Source organism: Ylistrum balloti, unplaced genomic scaffold (assembly GCF_031769215.1).
Source record: "Ylistrum balloti isolate Yb309-2 unplaced genomic scaffold, AGI_CSIRO_Ybal_v1 Utg370882, whole genome shotgun sequence".
NCBI classification, from domain to species: Eukaryota; Metazoa; Mollusca; class Bivalvia; order Pectinida; family Pectinidae; genus Ylistrum; species Ylistrum balloti.
Genome location: NW_026782502.1, coordinates 546,750 through 555,952, shown reverse-complemented (window position 1 = coordinate 555,952; position 9,203 = coordinate 546,750). Strand labels below are relative to the sequence as shown.

Sequence of the window (9,203 nt, the reverse complement as noted above, 5' to 3'; positions counted from 1 at the left end):
ATTAATGATTAGTATATTTAGACTGTGAAGTGTTTATATTACAAAACTTGTTTCAGAAAGGTAAGAATATGTAACAATAGCTACAGGTAGACAATAGTGAGTCTACCAACTATAATTCTGGTTTTTGTGATTTGTGTGCGATATTAATCATTTCATATATACTAATGCCAGTGATGTTTATAGTTGAACCTTGTTATCTTGAAGTCAGCAGCACAGCCACTTGTAGACTCAATTCCAATAACACTTAAAAAAACAAACACCATATAAAAACTAGAAATAAAGCTATTGTGGGTTTTTTTTTCATTATTAAGTACTCTTGAGTCCACAAGTACTTGTGGTCAGAGGGACTAAAGGGAAACTCAAAGTTATCCTAGTATTCAAGTTAATTGAGGTTGAATGTGACAGAAGAATGACAGGGTGTTTGAGTTGGATGACTTCCAGATTGCTAGATTCTACAGTGTTTATTGCTGTTTTTCCTTTTGTATTCTGTGTTTGAACGATGCTATTATTACGCTGTAATTTTGCTACTGATCACACGGCGTTAGTTTCTTAGTGTGATTTGTTGATATAAGTAACATAAGTAAGATAAGTAATATAAGTAACATAACTAATAACATAAGTAACATAAGTAAATAATGGATGCAGGCAAAATATCCCACCAACATGTAGCTAGTCTTAGCGAGACCACCATCCTCCAGCATTGCTCATTTTTTCCCTTCTTGTTAATTTGACAAGAACATGTTTTTTCTAACAACTGCTTTGCAAGGAAAGTGAAATTCTAGTGAAGGTTACAATTGTCTCATTTCCTTTGTTTCAGTCTGAAACAAATTTCTGTGGTTTAACTTTTAGGTGACTTTAAAATAAACAAATAAATCCTGATGACAATTAGATTTTTTCACACAAGAAATTTGTTGTATTGAGAAATGAATAATTCTTCCATGAGTTGAGTGTCAAAATATTTTTTTTTGTCCATAAAAAGATGGAATTTGAGTTATACATTATGAGATCTAAAAATGTAGGTGATTTCATATAACTCAAACAGTCATCACAGAGATTTAGTTCAAGGATACATATATCATCTCAGGCTTTTCACTAAGTCTGAAAAACCTGCATTTTGACCCCATAAAATTATACACCAAGTCATATGTAAGGAATCCTTGGACCTGTGAACGGTATAAATTTGAGGGTCAGGGAAACTGTCTCATTCATGCTAAAAGATGTATTTCTAATTAATTTGTTTGTGTCCTCATACAAATTGTACACCTGAATAACAGAGGCAAACATTCCTTCACAAATATCAAACATCATGAACCTTTATTTTGCCCCCTTCTCTTACATTTTAATCAAATAGCAGCTTAAAACTTTATGAGATGACAAATATTATTTTTTCCTTATTTCAGTTAAACAAATTCTTTCAGAAGCATCATATTCAGAAATACATATCCTTACTAACAACCTGTTAATCATAAACCTTAATATCTGTTATGTTCTGTGTAAATACTGAGAATCTAAATGAATAAAATCCAACTTGATCCTTACTTGTGGAAAAAGCAGGTGTTTTTCATTGTTATAGTAAAGCATGCACTTTATCAATGTAAAGTTATCTAGAAGTATGGATTAAATATACATTAATTTGTTTTTACTTTCTGTCATATGTCGCTATGTGCAAGGTGTAATAACGAGCCAAAAGCATTGTTCAGGCACTTATCTCTCTGATGAGAATTTTAAAAATTTGGCAGATATTTATCTTACATTAAAAATCATACTGCAAAGTTATTAATATTTGTGGTGGATTTATTTTTGCTCATTTTATGGGCTCTCTTAATCCACAAATTAATGTGTCACTGAAATTCTAAAATCGTTATAAATGAATTTGTTGAATTGAAGCAGATATAGATACAAGATGTATCTATATTTAGCCTTGAAAGCAGGTGTCAATGAAAAAGTGAGTGTTTTGAAAAATGACGAAAATCGGGCATCTCAAAAATGTGATTTTAAAGTACTTCTTAAATTCACCTGAATGTGTTACTGATTTTAGAAACTTGGATTTACCCCAAAAATAATTTGATAACTCTTTAAGGTTATACTGTAAAAGATTTAATTTTCAAGTTGTTCTTTTTCTGACATTTTTGAGGATGGTGTAAATTACGATAAATATAGATAACTAGAAACATGGGGAAAAAACTTTCAGTCGTGTACTGTTCAGACAGCCTCTATGGAGGTTATGATCACTTTCGCTCTCTGCACCTCTGGAAGATGTCATGGCAGCATTGAAGGTGCCTTGTGCGACACCTTGTGGACAAGTCGGAAAAGATTAGTTTGACCATTTGATGTACATCAACCGAATCTTGAGGTCGCATAACGGTATATTATAATGGCTTTGAAGTTGGGTGTCGCTCCTTTGTAATCTTCAGAGGAACGTTTCAGTCTGTGATTGGTCAGTTTTTCCTTCTGGAACCAATCAAATCACTCCGCTTGTGCCTTCAATTTTGCAATGACATGGTGTTCATATAGACTACGTTTACTTATTAAGGGTAATGTTCTAAACAAAATGATGATAGATCTATTTAAATGTAACTATGAGTGACTATATCACTCTTTATTATCCAGGTAAAGATTTGTCTATGTCATTGTACTAGTATTCTAGTTTTAGGCTAAATATACGTTGTTTTATATATAGATGTACTGTAAAAGCATCCAATTAAAGGTATATTTGTGTACAACACTTTTAAGTAGTGCTGAAATCAGTGATAGTCTCAGTTATTCTGAGAAAAAAAATCGGGTTTTCATAATAAAACAATGGGGAATATACAACTCTGTTTTGTGTGTGCTTTGATTTTTGTGGTTTATTGTCCTTAAGTCCCTTTTCATCCCGCCATCATGAGATGGTGGGCTATTCAAAATCGTCCTACACCCGTGGTCTGTTTTCCATCTGTCTTCCGTCCGTCCGTAAACAATTGTTATCGCTAATTCTTGAGAAATACTGAATGGATCTCATTCTATTTTCAAATGTTGGTTCCCCATGGTCTGCATCTAATATTGGAACTGGTCATAAAAGACAAAATGGTTGGCAGGTGGCCATCCTGGATATTAACTTTGAAAGTTTGCTATCGCTAATTCTTGGGAATTACTGAATGGATCTCTTTCAAATTCCATATGTAGGTTTCCTTTTGTCTCTATTTGTGCCCATTGAATTTTGGGACTGATCAGAAAAATGATAGGACCGAAAGGCGACCATCATATATTTTGACGGTGAAAGATTATTATCGCTATTTCTTGAGTGGTACTAGATAGATCTTTCTCAAATTCCATGCATATGCTTCTCTTGGTCTCTAGTTCTGCCTGTTTGATTTTGGGACTGGTCAGAAAAACAAAATGGCTGACAGATGGCCATCTTCGGTTTTAGCTTTGCAAGTTTGATATCCCTATTTGTCTTAAAAAGTACTGAATAGATCTCTCAAATTTCATATGTAGATTCCCTTTGTCCCAAGTTGTACCTTTGAATTTTGGAACTGACAGGCTACAATCTGGGATGTGGAAGTTAAAGATTATCATCGCTAATTCTGCAAATGAATGTTCAAGTTTCTTAACATTAAGAGCAAAAACAGAGAAGGGGAAAGATTCAACTTTCAAAGAGCATATAAAGATCAAACAATGGTGGGTCCCTCTGCGATCTCTTGTTACGTTCGGTATTGAGTCTATTATACATGTTTCACAAAACGCAAAATAATCCGTTTCCAAAAACAATATATTGTGACAAGTCTTTCCCCAAAAATAAAATGTTGTGTCGAGGAGATCCACAGAAACAAAATGTTGTGTCGAGGAGATCCACAGAAACAAAATGTTGTGTCGAAGAGATCCACAGAAACAAAATGTTGTGTCGAAGAGATCCCCTTTGATTAAAATATTGCATACACCATCGACGCTAATGGATGAGGCTTAATCACGGACTTAGAACTATTTTAATTTTGGAAGTAGATGATTTGATTTATTCATAAAAACAATATTGTAATTACGAAAGCCAGCCGATGTGATTGTTATTTGTCATTATTTCTCTGGGCAGGATGGAATTGGACGCACTTATATGTGATGTGTTTCACTCCTAAAACAACAGAAATTATGTATGTTTATGTAATATTATAATAGAACGGACATTGTAGAATATCCAATCCCTGTATCTTAACCGTACGTACACATAGTATCGTTCATTTTACGCGATCCGTTCCATGCTCTATCGATTTGAGTGATTCCGTTGTCCGTTCCAGATTCGCTTAATATTTACACCAGACTATAAATAGATACATGATGTAGTTGATGTTGATGAGAAGGTGTGGCAGTTACAGTTGAAAAGTAATCACAGGTGGGAATCTTGCCACAGACAGTGGGAGCATTCAACGTTGATGGATGATGTGAGTATCTCCGCACACATACACAATCCTCTTCACAAGTTTAACGTCTTGGTATATTTTTGTGAGTTTTTTATTTGTTTTTGTTCGTGACTAATCAATAGCGCTAACCAGTTGTTCTAAACACGTGATGTCTTTGTAGGTATCCGCTAGCCTCGGTATAATATATTCCATATCGTCGTTTGTTTTTGTAAGAAAATTTCAGTAGCATTAATCTTGGCTATGATAATTTGACTTCATGGCTCAACGCGGTTAAAGGGAGCTCACTCGAATTTCATTATCAGCTGATTCCGGTTTCCAAACACCATGTCTAAATTTAGTGGACCAAGGTTTTACGAAGCAATATTTAACCAGATGTATATAACTCGTTTTTGAATAGTCTCTGATTTCACATGAAATGAGTTTTAATGTTAAGCTTGCAAATCTATTAAAAGAAATGTTTTTTTTTTCTACTTAACTCTTGAAATGTTAGAAATTGTTTGATTCTGATACTACACAGGTGTCCGCTAGAGCCAAGATTACAGCTTGAATCAAAGTACCGTGACGGTTTTTTATACTCTGGGTAAACATCGCTTAAACTTTAGTATTGATGAGGTGAATGATTTTGTATACGAGTTTACAAGACACAAAACTGATTTGGAAATTAGACACAACGAAGTTTTGATTTGAGGACGTTTTTTGAAGATCACCAGAATTCAATTCAACGATCAGGAATAGCTATTTTACCCCACATTAATACTATTTTCTGTAGCTTGTGTCTGTGGTTGGTGATGATGTACCCGTCCCCCTCCTCTTAAAATACTAATTAAACATGGTGAATAATTCACAGACTGACACATGCGTTCTCATAAACAGGACAGAAATATTCTGGCGTTAGATACTGGAGGCTGCTGGACCAAGATAGGGCAGGCAGGAGAAGAGAACCCCGACCATGATATCCGCACGGTATTGGGATGCCGGCTATCTGACGTATGTTTCTTGTAAATCATCTTTGAAAACTACAAAATAAAAACTCGCGGAGAAAGACAAATTAATTTTATCTTTGGTCATGTTTCGAGCTGCTTGACAACTTAAATGTATGACCTCGTTTTTCACAGAATCAAGATGCTTCAAACAAGGAGATGTTCATTGGTGTACCGGAAGATTGGCGTGACGTGACGTCATTGCACTCTCCGATAGACCGCGGAGTAATACACGACTGGGACGCCATGGAACAGATTTGGGACTTTTTGTTTTACCAGAAGATGGAAATTAATCCTGAAATATGGCAGCTTGTTACAGCAGAACATCTGTTGTCTCCAATGGCTCAAACCGAGAAGAAAGCACAGGTGTGATGACGTTTATGAAGATTTTTAAAAAAGTGATTCAGTTTGAAGAAATGTTGGTAAATGAAAGTTATGGGTTTATTGTTCCAGTTTATTTGTGCGATATGAAATTTGCGCGATGCAATTGTGTTATTATTAAATCGACTTTTACTTTTTGAACATGACATTGCTTGGATTGACCTAGAATTTGATGGCGGGTGTCATTGAAAACTTTTGTTTTTAGTCTTGTACATTTTGTTCATATCATAAGCCTTGTTTCGTTTTTATCGATTTATAAATTCTGTGATATGATTTTTATAATTCACGATTCCATTTAATGGTTTTAAAAGTTCTTTGACGATAGTAGGTAAGCAAGCACCTTCACTCTTACTGATTTTTCAAACATTTCAGATTTTCTTTGAGAAGTATAATTTTCCATCTCTTTGTGTGACTGATGAAGGCACAATGACAATGCTAACTCATGGGTACCTATCAGCACTATGTGTGTGTATAGGTGACGGTACAACTACCGTGTCAGCGGTGAGCGACAGTAAGTGTATATGGAGTAGTCAATGGAACAAAAATGTTTTTATAGAAGTACTATATCTTTGACATTAATATAACTTTTTTTGGTTGAAATTTTCGCGATATTGCAAAAGTGTAAAATTAAACTTTTAAGCCATTAGTTCATAATTGGATTAAGTCAATGGAATGCATACTTGGTATCTTAGGTAGAGTAGGTGAAAACAATTATATAACATTGAAAAACCCCTGATTTTTGTATTTAATGTTAAAACAGAATTTCGTATTCCCTCGGCCACACAAAAACTTGAGATGGGAGGACACGATGTGACTATGTACCTCCAGGCCCAGTTAAGTAGGAAAGGGTACAATTTCACCACCCCAGGTACGACCAGTTTTCTTAGTTATTATATTTGTAGTAAGGTATTTTGTCCTATATGCTGATAACGCTTTAAATTTGATTCCCAGTAAAGCTCTGGTGCACGAAGAAAACAGTGGAGCGGTCACCCATCCAGGTGCTGGCCACGCTCGACGTCGCTTAACTTCAGTACATTGACACGACACACTCACACACGCACAATTGCAAAATATATCGAGGTGTACCCCATTAGGAGCGCTCGGAAAGGTAGTTTTAAAATTTCGGGAATTGCTCTGGAGGCATTCAATATAAAATTCGATGGACGTTCCGCAAGTGTTTTTTTGTTTCTTGCTCCAGTGTCTAGAACATCTTATATCAAGTTCACCTCTAGATGCACTAAATGCAAACTAAAAATCAACCATCAGGCTCCCAGAATTACTGACAAGTCCTGGAATGACGAAACAGCTGTATGATGTAACATCACTGGCAAGACATAGAAGCACGAAACATCTGTATGATCTAGTATCACTGACAAGTCTTAGAAGGACGAAACAACTGTGTGATCTAGTATCACTGTCAAGTCCTAGTAGGACGAAACATCTGCATGATGTAGTATCACTGACGGGTCCTAGAAGGACGAAACATTTGTATGACGTGGTTTAGATATGTGGTAGGCTATGCTGTATATGTTTACTATATACCGGGATATTTTCGTCCTTGTACCATTTAACACGGATAAGCCTAATGTTCATTTCGCCCTCTAATTATTTTATAAAAAAGTTGCACAAGTGTTACAAATTTTCACCCTCATCTTGAATTCGCCTTTCCTGTTCATGGACAAGGGCGAAAATTAATCGTGATGCAAATTGTTTCAAGTTAGGGGATACAAAGCCAGCGCAGTCATGCCTACAGTGGTGGAACGGACCCCTCGTCTCGATACCCGCTGTCTTGAAGAAGGCCAATAAGAAGGCGACACCAATCGACTTATAGATAATAAACTATTAAATGTATGAACCTATCCTTATCTGTTACAGCCGATCGTAAAATTGTATCTACTTATTTATTTTTTTCTATTGAAAGATGTATTCCTTGATTGATATGCAGGTATATTTCACTTTACTATCACAAATATTTTTGACAGGTGAGCTCGAACTTCTGCGAGAAATAAAAGAGAAGTATTGCTACGTCTCGGATGTACCCTTACCTAAAGAAACTGCTGACACCCGTGTTTCTTACCGTGATAAAACACTTATCACATTGCCTGGTGGTGACGTCATGCCAATGACATCAGAAAAATGGACCTGCGCAGAGGTGTTGTTCGATCCGTCAATTGCAGGTAAAATGCTAAAATAGCGTGACAGATTCCATTGCATGCGAGTTTGAGTTTCAAGATCGAAGGTCAATATCAAGCTTCATTATTTATCCTAGAAAATAAATGTCAGCATTCTAGTGTCATTTCTGTGAGAATTTCTATCAAACTTAGCATAAATGTGAAGGACCTTTATACTACGGACGAATAGGTGCCACTAGTCTGTAGGGTCAAGGTCACCGTTACTATTTTAAGAAAACTCTTATTGACACTCTAGAGGTATAACTCAATAAGGAATTTTGATCAAACTTCAGACAACTTGTTTCTGTTCTTATTGCGCTTAAATCAAGATGGAACCGGGAGGGAATTTGTATCGTATGTTTGGAATGTATGGAATGAGTTACTATTATCAGAACTTCACAGGGTCACCAGTCAACATTAACCACATTTACTTTTGTCTTGCCGTTCATAAATAATATAAAGCTTTAATTTGTTATTTTAAAGGGTTGTCTAATCCAGGAATACACAATGCTATCAGGAACTGTTTAAACAACGTACCGATAAATGTTAGGAAGGAGTTGATGGAGCGTGTCGTTTTAACTGGAGGTACTCCAGAGATGACAGGTAAATATCGAGAGGATTCTAGCCAATCACATTTACGATTACATATTCAAAACATTGTGACGTCACTATAGCCATACGTTGCCGATGACATCACCAATACTTTCGGTATTGGCAGAGTGATGTTCCGGGACATGAATTTTATATCTTGCACTGAAATTTACCAATGAATGACTTTATTATTTGTTTGTAAATCAATTACAGGGCTTTCAACACGACTTCTATGTGAACTGAAGAAGATGAACACATACCCTGGATGTGAACCACGAGTTATCTTCACACCAGGCAATTCCAGGAACTGGATAGGTCTCTCTATTGTTGGGTCGTTGTATAACTGTGATGACCAATGGGTGACCAAGGCAGAGTATGATGAATTTGGACCGAGTTATGTACGAAACAAACATTCAGAATATACATACACGCTCTCTCCGAAATAGATACCGTGTCGTGTTAATATTAATGAGATACCTCATCTGGATTGATATACACAATTTTATGCCAGCTTTATGCAAATAGCTGTATGTATGCTTGTTTGAAATCTTTACCATGATATTGATGATTTGTATCATCATTTATTATCTTTGACTTAAACATATCTTATTTAAAATAAATTATTACAGAATAATTGGACACAAGTTTCCTTTTCACAGTACTTGTCTTCAGTATTCGCAGATACAAGCAAT

General features: G+C 35.6%; 1 pseudogene; it reads left to right on the top strand.

The window, feature by feature from the left end:
* Window positions 1-4,317: 4,317 nt before the first annotated feature.
* Window positions 4,318-9,076, top strand: LOC132559254 (actin-3-like; annotated as a pseudogene).
* The last annotated feature ends 127 nt before the right edge of the window (window positions 9,077-9,203 follow it).